An 18,628-nucleotide genomic window follows, 5' to 3' on the forward strand; every position below is an offset into this window, starting at 1 on the left:
ATGTCCATATCTCAAAATTGTTCAAGAAAGCACCTAGAGATCATCATACTTTGTGTGGGACACCAGAAGACCATTATGTCCATAGGATAGGCTAAATTGCTATACCGAAGAGTAGAGCTTTGCTGGTAACTAAGGACATATATATGAGTTCATTACAAAAGCGATACTCCTGATACTCATTGAAAAGGTAACAATTTGTACCACTTAAGAAAATTACTCAACTCTGGCTCTTCTCGATCTTGACTTCAGCCTCACCAACCTGATTGTTGAGAATTACATGAATATTCTGGCCTTGGCTGATGCTTTCTCAACAAATGTACTCTCTCCTTAGGCAAGAAATGAACAATTGCACATTTTAAAAACCAAAACCAAAAAAATTTAAATAAATGAGGAGGGAGGAAACTCTGTTTTTAAATGTTAGGGATAGATTACATACATTTTTAGATTACATAATTTCAATGTGGCTTCTATGCTGCTTTATCAGTTAAGTAATTTTCGACATTCATGATACAGACCATTCTTCCTACTGAAGTTAAAAACCAATGTAGATGGCATGTCTGCCAAGTAGTCCCACTTCAAACAGAAAGTTCTTAGTGCTTTGATGTCAACAACACTTCATCTATCTTTCTGCACTCTACAGTTCATTCCTACTAAGCTTTTTGATAGCCTTTAAAAGTATGCCTCCTTTTTCTAAAGCCTCAGTGCAGATTCACTCCACACTTACTGCTCTTTGGATTAGGCATAATTATAGATCTTGACATTCAAAATGTTGTGTTAAATAAAATAATTCATCTATTTTACATTTATAGTCTTACTGGAACTTTGCGACAAGTACTTTATACAATAACTTTCTTTTTTAAAAATGTGTGACTTTACAAGGCCTAGAAAACAGCTAGGTGTGAGTTAACCATGTCATGTAACAAAATGTTTTGTTCAGAGGAATAAAATTCTATGAGAGCATGAGGAAGTTGGGTTTCTACTTATGGAAACCTATTTCAAGTACTTTTCAAGAATATTTTACAAATCTAACTACACTTGGAGTTTATCGCCCTTTTTTTTTGATGCAACTGTTTCAGAAAGATGTGCTCTGCATGTAAAAAAAAAAAAAGTGACAATAGCTATAAAGCATCAATCGCAAATGAGATGAAGAGCCATCTAGAGGATGTTTCTTATGTATGAGAGTAGTGGGAGACAATTGGTAAGGTGAAATATACATGCCAGCCAAAGAGTGTGGACTTGATTCTGTTAGCCACTGAAGAGCTTTAAGCAGAACAGGGACAATTACTTTGGTGTTAGCATGGAGAATAGAGAGAAATGAGACTGGGAGCACGCTGACTGGGAAATGCAGTCTAAAATACCGCTCCAAGGGTTAGTATGAAGAGAAAGGGACAGATTCTGTATGAGTATTTGGGAGGTAAAATTTGTGTCGGATTGGACAAGAAGGGAGGGTTTTATCCCCTTTGCTCAGCGTGCTTGTCTTATCGCAGGTGCCCAAAGTCTTGAATTAATGACTACATTTCCCATAGTCCTTAAGGCAACGTCGCCTGCATTTCCCAGAAGGTTGTGCGATGCTCGCGCGGGCCTTCAGCGTCCGTGGAAACAAAATAGGTGAACAAAAGGAGTAGCGCTCTTTAACGTTGCCTTATAACCAAACTTCCCATTCTCCTTCCACGCCCCGCCCAGCCCTCTTTTCTGTCTCCGCTCCTCTATTCACACACTTCAAGAGCTCGAATACCCCGGGACTTGTCTCCTTGGCAATAACCAGACATAACCGTTTCGGTGCCCCACGATCGGAAGTGGAGTGTGCCCGGAGCCTCCTGGGAAATGTAGTCCGGCCTCCCTCGGGCCTCCGCCCAGCCGAATTTTTCGGCCTCCTCGGGCCCCAGAACCAAAGGCTAGGTGGCGTGGATCCGTAACTGGCCCGTTTGGAAGACTTGGGATTGTGGCTGTTCTGCGCACTATCAGCTGCAGGCCCAGGTCACTGACGGTCGTAGAGCCGACGAACTCGGCCCATCTTTGTGGTAACTGGCTTGCCGCAGAACGCTCTGGGAATTGTAGTTGGGCGGGGGCGGTCTCGCGCCCCGAGGTCCGAGCTGCAGCCGTTACCGCTCGCTACCGAGGTCAGAGCGAGGCACAGCCGGCCGACTCGCCCGTCAGTTGCAGAGGATTTTCCAGCGTCTCGGGCGAGCTCCTCCGGCGTTAACATCGATTTCTGAGCACCCAGGAAGGTGGGTGACCGCCGGGACTCGTGCCTTGCTTGGTTTGGTTATGCCGAGGGTTCCCTGGATTACTTGGCTGGCGTTTTGCGTAGACACAGTGTATCATAATGATGAGACGAGGTCCATGTGAATAACAGTGGAGCCTTTAGAAAACATCTAGTCCAATCCACTTCTGTTAGAGAAGCGGTGAGCCAGGCCCAAAGAGTCTCAAAGATTTGTCCCAAATCTAGGTTTGTGTCCATAACTGTCTGCTCATGCCTTTATTTGTAGCTCAAAGCACAATGCCTGGCACGAAACAGGCGCTCAAGCATTCAAGTGTCACTTTGCTCAAAAGACAAACAGCTGAAATATTTCAACAAGTTACAAGATAAAAAAAATTTCAGAGGGACGTGCACCTGTAAGACGAAGAGTCTTAGCCAAATGCAATGTGTAGACCTTATTTGGATCATGAGTCTAACAACCAGTTGTGAAATTTTAAAACATACAAATGTGAACAATGATGCTATTAAGGAATTGTTTTAAATTTTTAGTTGAGAGAATGCTTTTGGGGCTGCGTTTTAAAAAGGAAAATCGTTTTAGAGGCATACTGCAGACTTCTGATATTTGCTTAAAAATTATACAGAGTAGCGGGGGAGCAGATGAAGGGAGTTTGGCCAGGTGTCATAATTATTACAGGTGGAGATGGGTACAGGGAGGTCACTGGACTATTCTCTCTACTATTATTCAAAAAATTTTTAAGTGTAATTTTAATTCTTATCTGCTAAAGATAATACAGAGTTGTCTATCAGAAAAAAAGGTATACCGTGAATAGCTATGGAAGCTGGGTGATGGATACATGAGAGTTCGTTGTATTAACATATTCTCTCTAGTGGGATTGAAAATTTACATAATCAGGTTTTAGTTAATTTTTAAAAATGTATTTTATGTGTTTCAGAAAGTGTCAAATATAAAGAAGCTTATGAAGAGTTTCTCTGAAACTTAACCTTCCCACAGCACAAGTGAGCCTCCTTGGGGACTTCTCCAGTCAAGAATTTGACCACAGCAATAAGGGGGGACTGTGTCCTTATTCACCCAGATCCCTCAAAAACAGGACAGGATTCTGATAGTGAAGGTGGAGGCAGAGGACCACTTGTGGGGGAAAGAGACCATACTGCCAAGGAATCTTTCAGCTGAGAGCTGGCCTGTCCACAATTAAGACAGGAGGTTTGGGATCCCATGAGGGTCTGCGATGCCTCTGGGGACTCTGCTGCCAGTGGCCGAGTCCTGTGATGCACTCGAAGGAGCAGATCCTGTTGCTGCTGGCACTGGAGCAGTTCCTTGCCATCCTGCCCCGTGAGCCGCAAGACCAGCCACCTGGGCAGTGGAGGGGAGGTGGATCTTGTACTGGAAGGTGAGTGCAAGAATTCAATGAACCAGGCCAGCGGGTATGAGAATAGAGAACGAATAGGAAGGGGTCCATCCTCCTCCAAAGAAAACTAAGGCCAAATCTATGTAGACCCAACACTGTTTCTTTTAGTCCTCTTAGCTCTTCCCTTTTACCATTAGGACATAAATTAGACCTTGGATGATTTCCTAGAGTTTTGTTGTTGTTTTTTTTCCCTTTCTCTGACATTCTGATTCTCAATCTTACCTGGTTATGTTTCATTTAAATCATTATTTAAACCACTCAATTTTTAAATCATCCTTTATAGAAACTGAAATATATATTCTTTCACAATACAGATTCAAGTGCAGGTTTCACATTTCTGGCTGAGGTTCCCACTCCTGGAGCTCCTTATCCACCTTCTTCTTGAACTTGAGAAGTAAGGATTTTGACTCCATGCCCCTTCTGTCTGTCTCCCTTCTCTCAGAAAGACTCTGAGGTGTGTTATCTTTCCACATTCTCTTAGCAAACTTGTTACTTCTGGGAACACAAATCCAAAGTTTGAAAAAATTCTCAGTCTCAGCAGACATCTTGGCCTCATCCTAATAAGGAACCCTGAGCTAGAACCACCCAACTCAGCTGCTCCCACATTTCCCACCCACAGAGACAGAAAATTCACATTGTTTTGAGCTGCTGAGTTTTGGAGTAATTTGTTACACAGCAGTAGAAAACTTAATACTAAGTGTCCTAACAAAAGATTTGCATAGTGTTTCCAGGTTTTACAAGCCAACTAGGAGAGGTACACTGGATTCAGAAAAACTGGAATTTCTGTCCTCTCCTGATGGCTTTTGAGAACAACTACACGATATTTGAAACTAGGACATTTAGGGAAAAATTCAAGAAATATGGTCATATCAATAGATCTAAATTATACTTAATATAAATCAATTATTAATTTTCAAAATAACTTTTATCAAAACTTGAATCAAAATTTAAAATCAAGTTGTATACCTTAAATATATATAACTTAATTCTGTACATCAAAGCTGGGGAAAATTTTTTAAATTCTTAAAATTTACATTATTTCTAGGAAATAAGATTATGAACGACTTTCTCTTTGAACATTTTTATTAAATATGTAACATTTAATTAATTTTTGCAATGAATACATGTTGCTTTATAATTAGAAAATAATTTTTGAAGAAATACGCTGGGGGAAAAAGTCTAACTAGAGCAAATAATTACCTCTATTTCTTTCAGAGCTCCCAATTTTCTTAATTGTTTCCAGGACAGGACATCTTCTGGGGAGAGATGGCACCTCCACCACCAGCACAAGACTCCCCATGCATCATCAACTTCAGCCATTTGAACCCCAGTTCAAATGTGGGTCTTGGGAGCAACACCGCTCCAAGCCAGTGGTAAGAGGCAGCATCTTCTGGTGGGGAGATCAGGGTCTTTGCTCCTTTTTCCTGGGCCCCTCTTGTGCTGAAGATCTGTGCTGAGTCGAATGTGATCATCAAACTAGCATAAGACCTTTAGTCCAGAGCTCAGAGGTACTGAGGTCATTGGAGGACAGCAAAGAGAACGAAAACCCTAATCTCAGTCATCCAAGATGCCCCAGCCACAGCTATATCCTTCATTCCCTGAAGAGTTACACAGTGCACAGTACTGGTCCGTTTTGAATTCTGGTGTGGTAGCTTTTTAGCCAAATCTCACTCAGTAGTAGGGCTCACGGAGACCTTTATTCGACAATAACATTATCTTTTCTTCTTCCCTTCATGCAGCCTGTACTTAGCATTTCAAAGGAACCGGGGAGATCAGACCATCTTGTAGGGGCCCTGCTCCAGAGAAAGGCAAGGGGCTTGAGAATCAAGAGAACAGACCCCTTCAGGCATCCACAGGCATCCACCCTCATCCACCCTCATCCACCCTCATCCACCCGGGAGCAGGGAAGGTAGAGGGACTGGCTGCACTCCTGTGTCCTTCTTCAGAAAGGAATCATTACATCACTGTTTCTGTTTGCTATAAATTCTCAGAACTCAACACACCTTTGTAACAGGACTATACACACACATTGCAAAGTCAAGTAACACCACTAGGGGTTTGCTGCTTTAGATTAACAGTGCCCACTGATCTTTGCATGAGCACAAGAAACCAAGAGTTGACTTCACAGATTTGGACATGCCATTGTTCACCTACATTAGGGGAACATCAAGTCTCTTTTTGGAGTGTGCTTTGACTGAAAAGCTCCCACACTGAAAAAAGTGATACATTGGACAACTTCTAGAGTATCCTGTCACCTGTTGGGATCTCAGCCACAGAAGCAGTGGAGGCCAGAGGAAAGGCTGATATTCATCTGGTGCCCACCAGAATGGATGGATGGGTTGTTAAAATATTGAAATGCTTCTGAACTAGTTGGTAAACAGCTGCTGCCATGTCTTCAAGTGCCCTGACAGCCACCTTGGCCACCCCACCCCCCGCTGACCCCCAGGGTCCAGCAACTGATAGTTATCACTGGGTCCTGCAAGAGGCCTCTGGGTCTCCAGATGATACCAGCATCTGTTCTCAGTCAGTGTCTGGGCCCTACCAGTTGATGTTTGTAATATCCCCTTGGCCTTAAGCCTTTATACACCTACCTTCACTGTCCATGCTCCTGAAGGACAGCTGAGCAGCATAGCCCAGTGAAATGAGCACTGGAACTCACTGGATTCAGGTCTCAGCTCCCCCATATACTAGCTGTGTGATCTTGGGCAAGTTCTTTAACTTCTTTGAGCCTCTTTTCTCATCTGCGAGCTTCAAATAAAATAATAGAGGAGAAAGTAAATGAGAAATGTAAACTACAAAGTGCTTAAATATAAAAGTTACTTTAAAATTATTGTTTATGATGTGTATGAGTTCATTGTCCAACACAGGACCATACCCTCAAACCCCACCTTCCTCCCTCTGCCTGGGCTCCTCCCTCTTTATCCTTTCTGCAGTTACCTCAAACCTCCATCCCCTGCTGCCTTTCAAGGGATGCCCCAGGACTCCACTCCTTGGAGGTCACTAACCTCGGCCCTTTGGAGCAGCTTGCTCAGCCAACAGCTTAGCACACCCTCTTCCCATGTGGCCAGGAAGCTCAAGTTATTCTTCCCAAATTTCTCAAACTTCTATCACCCCACTATGCCTTTGATCCCCTGCTTTTTCCTCATCCGCTCCCCAGGTTTGTAAAATAGAGGATATTTTTCTTACTATAAAAGTAATACACATTCATTATAGAATATTTAGATAATACAAATATGCCTAAAAATAAAATGAAACTAACAATCTCACTACATATATAGAATTTTATAACTTTTTTTTCTTTTTTAGTGTACAATCATTCTACAACCTCATTTTTCATTGCTGTATCACATGCAGTGGTTTGTGCAATTGATCCCCAGTGGTAGGCATTAATTTTATTTTGATGGCTTTTTTTGCATAGTATACAGGTAAATTTGGATTTTCTACATATGATTTCAGATGGAGACCTCAGGACTGAGGACAAGGAATTCAGCTCACATCAGGAACTTGCTGTATAAAGGCCCCACTCACAACTCAGGCAGACTCCAAGGAAGCAGGCACCTGAGCTTGGAGATGCCCCAGAATGTTTCAGTACCTTAGTCCAGCATCAGGGAACCTTCCAGAGGAGATGCCAAGCAGCTTCCCTGCCCACGAGAAGAGTTTCAAGCAGGAGAGACTGAAGCTGTGAAGGTGACAAATGTGACCAAACCTGCAAGCCAGGTGAGCCCCTTGTTCCAAATCAGAAAAGTCGTCCAGGCAAAGACTGCATGGATGTACCATGTATGGCAGACCCAGCTCTCATTCAGCGTCAGAGCCCACATGGGACAGAACCCTCAAGTGTGAGTGTGTGGAACCAACTTCCAAATCTCCCAGAACCTGGTGATCAGGCCCACCTGTGTGACCAGGTCAGGAGGGTGAGCACATGAGAAAAGGCTGAGGGGCAGGGACCACCAAGGCAGGAGAGGCCGGGGTATATGTGAGCTGAAGGGGCTTGAAGGACATGGCTAGAGAGAGAGGAGGGAAGGTGTCCTTCAGGAAGCTTCGTCCCCCAAAACAGACTTTCTCTGCATGGCTTTGTAACCAGCCAGGTTTGTAACATGACACGCTTTTTTTCTCTTTTTAAACAAAAGTGATATATGTCTATAACAAAATTTTTAAGTACACATAAACAAGATGAAAAAGTCACCTATTCCCAAATCACTGATAACATTGTCTTCCTAGCATTTTCTTCTACGCACATATATACTTATATATATCTACATTTTCTCCATTATTCAGGTTTTTGTTTTAAAAAAGCGAGAGGGATCCTCCTGGGGTCCCCAGCTGCATGCAGCCCCGACTTCCTTTCACCTGGCTTTCAGGAGAACCAAGGTCTCCACAAGCCTGTTTGTGAACACAGTAGCTATACCTCTTTCGGCCACAAGAGGGGGTCTTTGCTAATGCACATTTGTCCCAAAGCCTCCTGTGGGGAACATCAGATCTGTCCTTCCTTGGAATCCAGGAACTGGCAGTTCTCATCAAGGCCACCCATAGCTAGTCCTCACCACATTGCTCATGCTGCTCGCTACATCTCTTAGAAAGCTTGGTTCATGAGGGAAAAAAGATAGAACTCTCATGTTCAGTTTTTCACCATGTCTGCCTGAATTTGATGAATCCTTGGACAGCTCTCTCCTCTCCTCACTGTTGCAGCCTTGGGCTTCTGAGTAAAGGGATTAACCACAAACCTGATCAGGTCATCCCCCAAACTTAACAAGGTTTCCCATAGTTCTTAGTCCATTCTGAGCTCCTTCTAAGGGCCCTGGAGACTCGGTCCCTCTTAACCTCCACCCCATGTTCTGTGTTCCTCACCTACATTGGCTGCCTTTCCCCTCCTTTCATTCTGCTCTATCACCATGTTTTTCTCTGGAGGGCACGTCCCAGCACACACCAGGCAGATACTTATTCTTTCAGGTCTTAGCTGACGTATTACTTCTTCCCAGAAGTCACTCTTAACCCTGTGAGTTTGGGTTACATGATTCTCCTCTGTGCTTTTGTGGGGCCCTTTCAAAACGAATTGCATGCTGGATTGTCTGCCTCTTATGGAAGTTCCATGAGGACAGGGACCATGTCAGTCTTATTCACTCACATCTCCAGCACCGGAGCACAGCACCTGGCACTCCATAGGGCTCAATAAAGACTTACTGAATGGATGAAGGAATAAGTGGATGAAGGTATGAACGCCTTTCCCTATTCCCTGAAGTAGTCTTCAAAAGCCGGTCCATTTCTCTCTTGCATTCCCTTCTCCCTCCTGGTTCACCAGGTGCATCTCATTGTTCTCTCAGTCTCTGGAAACATACCCAAGGAACAGTGGTGCTAAAGGCCCTGTTATCTCCCTTGTGATGGTTGGGAGATAGTGAGATTTGGAGTGAGGAAGACCTAACTTCAAGTAAGGCTCTCCCACTTACTAGCTGTGCACGTACCTTATTATCTTTGTTTACAAAGTGGAGATAATGAGTGCCGGGCTGGCAGGATTTCTCTGAGAAATCGTATTCTGGCCTGACACATGGTAGATAGTCATTAGATCAGAGTTCTTCCTCCTTCCCGTCCCACTGCTCTCTCCTAACTCCTCCACTCTACAACCTTGAGACACAGACACCCCTGCACTCTCAAAGATGCTACTGTTTTCCTGATTCCCCAAAGCCACTTGTTGCTGATACCTCCTTCTTCCTTGTTCTTTATTCCCAGCACAGATTATAGTGCCAGGTAGAGAGTAGAGCAGGTGCTAGAAAGACACTTGTTGAATGAATGAATGAATGAACAAATGAACGAGTGAATGAGTGAGCCCAGAGCAGCAGCATCCCCTGAGGCATATTTCCCAGTTGTTAAACATGTAATGGTAGTCACCAGCCTGTTGATGGGCAGGTAGCCTCCTGCCCACTGGACAACACCAGTAACAGGTTGGGCACATGTGAAAACACAAGGCCAAGACTGTACTGAAGAAAGAGGAAGGAAGAGGTACAATAAAGAAACATTGTAGCCCCATGGAAAAGGAGAGCTGTGGAGCCCCAATTCTTCTCTTCTTCATGGCATTAGGTACCCCAGCAAGTGGCCTCCAAGGATTACATGTGCCTGACTGTCATTGAGCAAACTCTCTCTCACAAGGTGCCAGCATTCCCTACAGCCAAAGTCTGTCTGTGACTGAAAGTACAAATTCTAACAAAATCATTATCTACATTCACTCTTTCATTGTGTTCGTCTCTCATGTGAACATTTTATATCACGTGTGCTCTGAGGTCCCTCTGACAGCCCTCCTTGGGTCCTTCATGGTCTCCCGTGTTCTGTGAGGTCAGATCACCCCCAAAAGCTCCCTTATTCATGACGACAAGCAGCGGCCCTCTCTCCAGTTAGAATCTTCCGGTGATGAATAGGGCTGATTTCTCATCAAACGATTACCACCCCCAGTTTATTTGAAAGGTTTAGCTCCAGAATGACTAATCTGCTGTTGGGCGAGGTTAGTAATTTCTTGGAGCATCATTCCATGCATTGAGGATGTAAGTTTTCTCCTTTGTGGGACAGTAAAGGTTGAGCTCTGACGTGAGTTCTGCTTCATCACTGCTGTGGCTGTGCCCTGTGATTTTCTCTTTTGATAGCTGCCTGCCTGCCTCTAAGGATTTTCCTACATTGGTATTATTCATAGGGTATCTCTATAGTATAAATTAGAAGATGAATGGAAATTTTTCTTTATTCATAATATTCAAAGAATTCTTCTACTTTATGAATTCTTTGATAGTCTGCCAGAATTCTGTCCAGATGTTTGGCCATGTGTATAATGCCACTGGAGCAAAGTTTGGGCTTAGTCTGATTTCCCAAAGAGCTATCTTTACCAACATAAAGTTCCCAAGTCCTGGACTCTGAAGAGAAGCAGTCCTCCCAGGATGACCCCACGGTTCTACTTTGGCAGGAAGGCTGAGTGTGTTAACAGCACATCCTTGGCCCTGGTTTCACAGTGTAATGACACCATAGGAATGAGAGTGTCACAAGCCCCTGTACCTGAGAAACTTCTGTGCAAGAAAACAGCCTCTGGCTTTTAGCAGTGCCAAGAAAGCTCTGGTTGAGCCCTTTACTTCACAAGGGAATGAAGAATGACGTATGTTCTGAGCACCCATGGTCATTTGCTCATGTCGCACTCTACCTAGAATGCAGCCCCCCACCAAATTCTGCCCATCTGCTCCAAGCCTGGCCCAAAGCCCACTTCTTCCCTGAAGCCTTCCTGGGACTGCGGAGGCCTACAGTTGGGCTTCTGCTCTGCATGTCCATGAGAGTTCGCTGCTTGTAAAACCTGTTTAGCACTCACGTAATGTTCTACTCCTTCAAGAACTTTTTATGCCTTTTTCTTCTCAGACTTAAAGCTCTTTGAGGAAGAATCACATCTTGTCCTTTGTATTCTCCATGGCACCTCTGAACACCAAAGCTTCAGGACAGTTTGTGGACTGGCCACTGTATACGGCTGTGGACACTGCAATCGAACCCAGCGAATTTGTAGTTCAGGGCAGTCATGGATGCAGGTGTGTTTACTTCTGAAGATGGAGCCTGCCTTCTCTGTGATGGTTGTTGGTCATTCTCTCCAGATCACACAGGAGGAAGGTGATCTCATCCTGATTGCCACCTCTTGCGCCTCACATCCGCCCCCCAGCCAGGCAGGCCAGCCCGATTAGCCCTGACATCCATAACATGGCAGATGCTTCGTCCCCATTGCCTCAACTCTGCCTGAGAGCTGTTGCTAGCCACCATGCATTGTGCTAATCTTGGGAATGATCTTAGGGAAGGGGAGACAAGGAACAAGCAAGAAATCAGTGTCGCAACTGTCCATCAGACATTAAATATGGCTACAGGGACCATTTTTAGCATGAACTCGGAGCTCTTTGAGGGCATCTCCATATTCACAGTACCTAGCTTAGCACCTGGCACATAGTAGGTATTCATCTGGCACGGAGTAGATAGATGCTTCTGCAGTCACAAGCAACTGAGGCGTTCGTGGAGATAATGAGAATACCCGTTAATTACTGTACCCACTCCCACTGGCCTGTGAGGGTACGTTGTCCCTTTAGTGCATAGAGGAGGTCTGAGTCCTAAGCACAAAATGCAGAAAAGGCCTCTTGCCTTTTGTTAGTTGCAAAATTTTTTTCTCCCCTACAAAAAAAAGGGGGTGACACATTTTGTGTCTATATCCAGAGTTTTATAGAGCCTTGGAGCTCTTCTACCTTTTTTTAACAGCCAGTCAGAATGTTTTTGGTGGGATAAAATGCAGTAGTCCCTAGTGCTGGCACTGCGCATCTGGCACTGCGCATAAGAACTGCATTTCCTAGGGACCCAAGGCTGCTGTCCAATAGCCAAACCTTGAGCCTAGTGAAGATATGAGCCCGTCATGGAACTTTAAGCAGGGAAAGAAAGGCGGAAGGTCTGGCCAGCTGCCTCTTCATCTGCTTAGCAGAGGCTTACAAGCTCATGAAGTTGTCTCTGGACAGGAGTACAGCTGGTGACTGGGGTTTTGGCTGGAATGTCATTTACAGTGAGCATCCAGAATACCTCTGATGACTATCCCAAGACCAAATTGAATAAGAAATTACAGAAACCAGAGAGGGGGTTGGTATGGATTTAAGTAAAGGCTATTGGAGGAGGAAGGGAGTGGAGGCACAGGTGACTCTAAGTTCAGCACTCCTAGGGAGATGGCTGAGGCTATTCCAAAGGCTTCTAGGAAGTTGCTCAAGAAACTGGTCTAGAGAGAAAGCTGTAAAGTGCTTTAAGGTATGTAAAAACACCCCATTCCCCGCTACCCACCGTGGAGGACACCAGGAGAGCTCCCCATCCAGAACAGCCAGGACAGCGTCTTTTGGTGGTCACTGGCAAGTTGACTCTCCTCGGTGGAGCTCAGACCCCACCCACAGAGTGCGTAAGACTCTAACAATAGCAGCAGCTAATAATGTGCATTTAGTGCCAGCTGTGCCAAGTGCTTCACATGCAGTATCTCATTTAATCCTCCCAACAACCCTGTGAAATAGGATGTTTCTATCCTCATGTTACAAATGAAGAAAATAAGACTTAGAGAGGTTAAATAACTTGCCCAAGGTCATGGAATTAATAAGCAGAGGAGCAAGGATTCAAATCCAGGTCTGCCCATTACCCATGCTTTTGAAAGTTCTAGTTTTCCCATTGCAGAATTTTTAATTCCATTTTCTGGAATAACCCGTCCCCTTTCTGTCTTTCGTATGGCCATATCGAAATAGTCCTGCTTCCACAGTCCCTTCTTCAGCCTGTCAGAGCCACAAAATGGTTTGTAAGAGATCAAGTCCAGCAGGTGCTGACCACTTCCAATCCCTGTTAAAGTCATGTTCCTGAGAGACATGCAGCTTTCTCCAAGCAGTCACTGGAATTTCTGCTGTGGGAATTCGGGGAGATTCTTGAGTTATGGCAGACTCAAGAATCTGTGATTATGCTCTCAATCCTGTAAGGTATTCAGGTAGAACAAAGCAGGAACAATTTATTTCTGCTCCACTGTGTCTGGGCCTCAGCTGGAGTGGCCCAAATGGCTGCTTTGGCTGCAGTGGTTGGACTGTGGCATAGGTCAGGGGCCTTGGTTCTGTCAGCCAGCTGGATTTCTTTCTTCTTCATGTGGTATCTTCTGAAATGGGGCTAAAATGTCCAAAATGGCTTTTTCCACTCATGCGCCTCATGCCTTCGTCTTCTCTCATGTGTCCTCTCTCTTGGTAGAGTAGCCTAATCTTATACTGTTGCTCTACTCCACCATACCTGTCCTACGTCGCAAACCCTTCTGTAGGGAACTGCCTCATACAGCCCCCGCTGCCAGGTGGCTGTGTCGTATCACACGACTTTGCCTCTTTGCCCCTCCCCATGCACACATACAGGTCACTGGACCAGGATCCATGTATAGGCCTGCCAACGGCTTTCAAAGTCACCTGGCACAAAAATATAAGGAAAGCGAGTTGGACGGTCAGAGTCTCCTTTTGGGAAATTTGAACCAAAAAATCAGACAGTATAGGCAGAGTGTGACAAGATGTTATGAGGGCAGGAAGGGCCTGGGTGGACCATTGTGCTAGCCAGAACTGAAGTGAAGAAGAAACTTGGAGATTGAAAAAAAAAGATATGACACAGAGAAAATGCACTTATAGTAGAGGGGAAAATGAGCCTGGTTTTGGCAAGAGGATAAAGGAGGGAATGACCAGAGCAGAGCTGGGACTCGTGAAAGGCAAAGAGAGGTGTCCTAGTGCCCCTGGGCTTACTAGGCCCAGGCTCACCTGTGAGTGTCATTACAGCAGGCTGGCTGGTTACCTATTTTCTTTGTTGTCAATTGTTGGCTTAGAAATGGGCATGTGACTTGGTTCTGCCTAAACTTATGAGAAAAATGGCTGGGGGATCTTCTGGGAAGAATTTTGCTTTTTGATTCAAGGAGAGATAGTGAAGAGCCATGTCTCTTCTTCCTGCTTTGAACATGGATGTTTGAGGACATGATACTAAGAGCTATAGCAGCCATCTTGAGACCATGAGGCAACAAGACCAAGGAGAAAAAGCCAACATACCGAGGTTAGCCAATCAGACAAATAAAAAGAGCCTGGGTTCTTGATGATGTTGTTGAGCCACTATACCTATCCTGGAACCACCTTCTTCTAGTCTTTTTGATATTAGTTAAATGTCTTTATTTTCTAAGCAGATTTCTGCTATTTGAAGCTTTAGGCATTTTTAACCAGGATAGCACTCCTCTGAACCTCTCCATATACAGCTCCTTAGAGCCCCATGGTTCTTGATAAAGCTCCAACCCCAGTTTAGACATTGGAAATCTTACCTGGTAGGAAATAAAAGTCAAGACTTCTCACAGCCTACAGAGCAATTTCAGCGCTTGGTCCCAATTCCCAGGGCCTATAGAACACAAACAAGGAAAAATAAATAGATTCAGGAAAGTTCTAGATGCATGAGTATGAGTCTTCTAAAATGGGTCTCAATGTTGAATTTTAAGAAGACCAAGTTCAGCGGGAAGGGTGTGGGTGTGGAGAAGTGTTAATGCCTGAGATGCAGAGCCCAGGCATGGACCAGAAAGCCATGGAAAGCACACGGAAGGAACAGCAAACTGGTATGGGCAGATGGTGGGTGAACTGAATGACTAGTGTCTACAGCAGTATTTTATGGGCTCCAAGTAGCCTATGGCAGCTGGAACTAAACTGGTGGGAGGCTAGGTCTTGTAGTTACTCTCCAGCCAGATTTAATGACATTTTAGATCCTCTTAGGAGTAAGGTGCCCTGAATTGTTGCCATTCCCTGCATAGCGGCATTCCTCACGTTCTTCATTCTTTGTTTTTTCTCCACTTCTCCCTTTTTTCTCTACCTTTCCTTCCTGTCTTCTTTAAGCACAGCCAGGAGCCAGAGATGCACAAGACCCAAATCTCTTCTACCTCAGTGGGAGAGTGAATATAGTGGGAGGCAACAATATCTTCTGGAAGACTTAGAATCCTGGTCTGGGGATAAGGAGTTAGGCTGGGAAGAGAGAAAGCAATCAGTTGATAAAGACTAGATTAAGCTCTCTTCTGATCCACCTTTTACCAAGCAGTATGTTTTTTGTTTTTTCAACACAAGAAAAACTGCCTAGTCCTTCCCTTACCAAATGAGAAGTTGAACTTGAACTCTAGCCCTTCCTCTTCAAACTTCTAGTTTTGGATATAAAACAGATAAACTGGCATCCTCCTCATGTATCCTACAAATACAGATTACTCCATTTCATTCAAAACTTGAGAAGTCACCCACCCATTTCCCATCCGAAAGTAATATTCAACAGTATAGAAATGTGGCCTGTAGATGTTCATCAAATTAATGGGGCCCAAACACGTGTTGCAGTGATAATAGAATTTGCAACCACCAGATTCTGTCACTGAGCCTTGCCCTTCTCGGTGCACCCTTATGCACCCCAGATATCTTTTATACAGCCCTGCCCCCGAAGGCCAAAACCAAGCCAACAACCCTGATGTTTGCATATTATATTACTTCATTTATTCAGCAGAAATATACTGCGAACCTAGTATAATTAGAAGTTAGCCTTATAAAAGCAATGATAATATTTGAAAGATAAGTCATTAAAGACAAAAATATCCTATGAGATCATCAGAGAAAGGAATGAAAGCTTTGGTTGGGGTGGAGGAAGCAAACGGTCAAAACCCCTACTTAATGCAATTAATACTTTCATGTGATACTTAATAAAGCCCAAATTCTTCCCAAAATTTCCCCATGTATCACTAAGGATTCTCCAAAATCCAATACGGAAAAGAATTAAAGGCTTTTCCTCATTCTCCATAATCAAGGTTTTTCTCCAGTATGAATTTGCCTGATTACTAAACACTCTCCCACAATCTTTATAACATGAGAGAGTCTTTCCTGTGAATTCTCCAATGATGAGAAAGGGCTACGCTGTCCTCAAATGATTTTCCACATTGATGATGCTCACAGGCTTCTTTCTAGGATGAATGATCTGATGTTCAATATGCTCAACGCCTCCCCTAGATTTCCATATTCATCACATGTGACCATTTTAAGTCCCAAGTGAATTAGCTGACATTGTCTAAGGATGGAACTCTGATTGAAGGTTCTTCCGCATCCATTATGCTCTTAGGGCTCCTCTCTGCCATGAAATCCCAGATGTCTCATTAGCTCTGAACACTGTGTAAAAGCATTTTTACATTCATTACATGCATATGGCTTTTCTCCAGTGTGAATTCTCTGACGTTGAATGAGCTTTACTTTCCTAAAAGCAGTCACATTTATTGCGTTTGTAGAGTGTCTACTGCATGTGAATCAGCTAATGCTGTGTGGTGCTGGGATGCTGACAGATGCCTCCCACAAACAGGGATTCTCTCCAAGATAGATGTTAAGATGTTCAGTAGAATGGGAGCCAAGGAAAGTTGCCTGTATTCATAACAAAGATGTTCTCTCCAATCTGAATACTGTAATAATGAATAAATTTTGAACTCTAAGATTTGGTAACACTTATATTTGGGTTTTCTCACTTCTAAAAAATGTAGACAGAATTGCAGAGTTTTCCCATATTCATCACATTCATGGTTGGGGTCCCTAATGGTTCTCTAGGGCATCTCCATATTCGTGGAACTCTACAGATTCAGGGACCTGGTTAGCATTCCACAGGGACCTTCTCATTGCATCCACTGACAAGTCTGCTGCTGCCAAAGCTCCTGCTCAGGGTCAGCTTGTTCTTGGTCCCAGTCTCACATTACAAAAATGTAGGTAGAATACAGAAAATGTAAATATCAACCATTCTCTCTTAAAGGAAAATTTCTTGGACTGAGAATGAAAGATTTGGGGAGAAGATTTAAGAATAAGAGTACCTTTGGACAAATATATAAAATAATGGGTGTGAAAGACTGCTGGTTATATCACTTTTTCCTTAAAGAACCCAACTTATGTCACAATAAGAATGTACCCATTAAAATACTATCTCTAGTGACTGGGAAGGAGGACGTGGGGAGTTGTAAGGAGGCTGTTCCCACTCTGTTTCTTGAGCCGGATGCTGGCCAGATAGAGATATTTACTTTGTGAAAGTCCATAAGTGGTATACTTAGGATTTATATACTTTATATGATAAAAAGTTGAATCACTTTCCCAGCCTGCTATGCAGCCACGGCACTGTTCTGGCAAATAAGATATAAGCAGAATTGGGCTTCCAAGGAAAGTTGTTAAAGGGCATAGACTCTGGAGCAGGAACCTTCTGCCTTTTCCCTACCTGTCCCCCTTCTTCCTGGTGTTCCTGGACGTGATGCCTGAAGGTGCAGCAGCCACCCTGGGAACATGTGGAAGACGGCCACATGCAAAAGATGGCACAGTGAGCCAAAGAAAGGTGCCAGTCCCTGGTGGCCTTGAACTTTTCACCCATGGAATTTTCACTTTTTTTAATCTACTGGGTGAGAAATTATTTACATTTTATTGTGAGGCTAGGCATCTCTTCCTATGTTTATTGCCTCATGTTTTATTTTTTGTTTGTCTTTGCAAAACTTCTGAATTCATTAAAGTTATTAGCCTTTCGCAGTTGTCATTTCTCTTTTGAATTTGTGTGTGTGCGCGTGTGTGTGTGTGTATTTACTTTTGGTAGATAAATGTTAACTTCTCTGTGGTTTATTTTGGGGTGTATGTGTTTTTTAAAACAAACAGAGGTTACTACATTTTTATTTTATGGTTTCTGAATTTTGTATAATATACTTTTAATAACCAGAATAGTTAAAATGTTAATTCTTTTTAACAGCATTTTCATGGTTTGATTTTTTTTTTTAATGTTAAAATTTTGGATCCGGTAGAATTTAATGTGATGTAAAGAATGAGATAAAGATCGAGCTACCCCCTTTCCATCACCTCTCACTACTATCTAGTGAATAACTATCTTTTTCCAGCTATTTTTGAAATACTGCTTTTATCATGTGTTAAATTCCCATTTGAATTTGGGTCTTTTTCTTGAATCTCTATTTCATTTATCTGTACCTTCTCCAATATCTAATTATTTTAACTATTTTTCTTTATGTTGTTTTACTATCTAATAAGGTTACTCCCCTCATTACACCACTTTTTCAAAATGCTTATGGTGAAAATAAGGTGGATAAGTTGGAGTTGGTGAGAGTCACTCAAAGATTGAACGATGTCTTTGAAAGGTGCTAGGTTGATGTGATCAGTTGTATATATGACCAAGACATTTAACCAAATGAAAAAGGATGAAAGGAAAATAAAATAACATCAGAAAGTGTTATGTTTACCATGATGTCAGGTATTGCACAAAGGTTCCTTAATATAGATAGCATTTTAACAATATTTTAAGCAGTCATCCTTTCTCTCTACAGCATATTCCTGGAACCATTTTGTAAAACCATATTTTCTCAATAATTACTCATATCCAGAACCTCAGCATCAAACAAATTATAGTACTAATAAATACATCATAATAGTGAAAACATAAAACTTCTGATGAT

General features: G+C 43.2%; 1 long non-coding RNA gene across 4 annotated transcripts; it reads left to right on the forward strand.

Annotated features, from left to right (window-relative positions):
• The first annotated feature begins 1,808 nt into the window (after positions 1-1,808).
• Positions 1,809-17,695, forward strand: LOC120591459 (uncharacterized). 4 transcript variants are annotated; one of them, XR_005649897.1, is made up of 6 exons: positions 1,809-2,228; positions 3,154-3,609; positions 3,942-4,021; positions 4,843-5,000; positions 7,084-7,344; positions 11,005-17,695. It is a non-coding gene; the product is annotated as an uncharacterized LOC120591459 (long non-coding RNA). The 4 variants fall into 4 exon arrangements; XR_005649896.1 differs by having other exon boundaries at positions 1,810-2,228; positions 4,871-5,000; XR_005649895.1 differs by lacking the exon at positions 3,942-4,021 and having other exon boundaries at positions 1,812-2,228.
• Positions 17,696-18,628: the final 933 nt, after the last annotated feature.

Source organism: Pteropus medius, unplaced genomic scaffold (genome assembly GCF_902729225.1).
Source record: "Pteropus medius unplaced genomic scaffold, Ma_sr-lr_union100, whole genome shotgun sequence".
In the NCBI taxonomy this organism is placed as follows: domain Eukaryota; kingdom Metazoa; phylum Chordata; class Mammalia; order Chiroptera; family Pteropodidae; genus Pteropus; species Pteropus medius.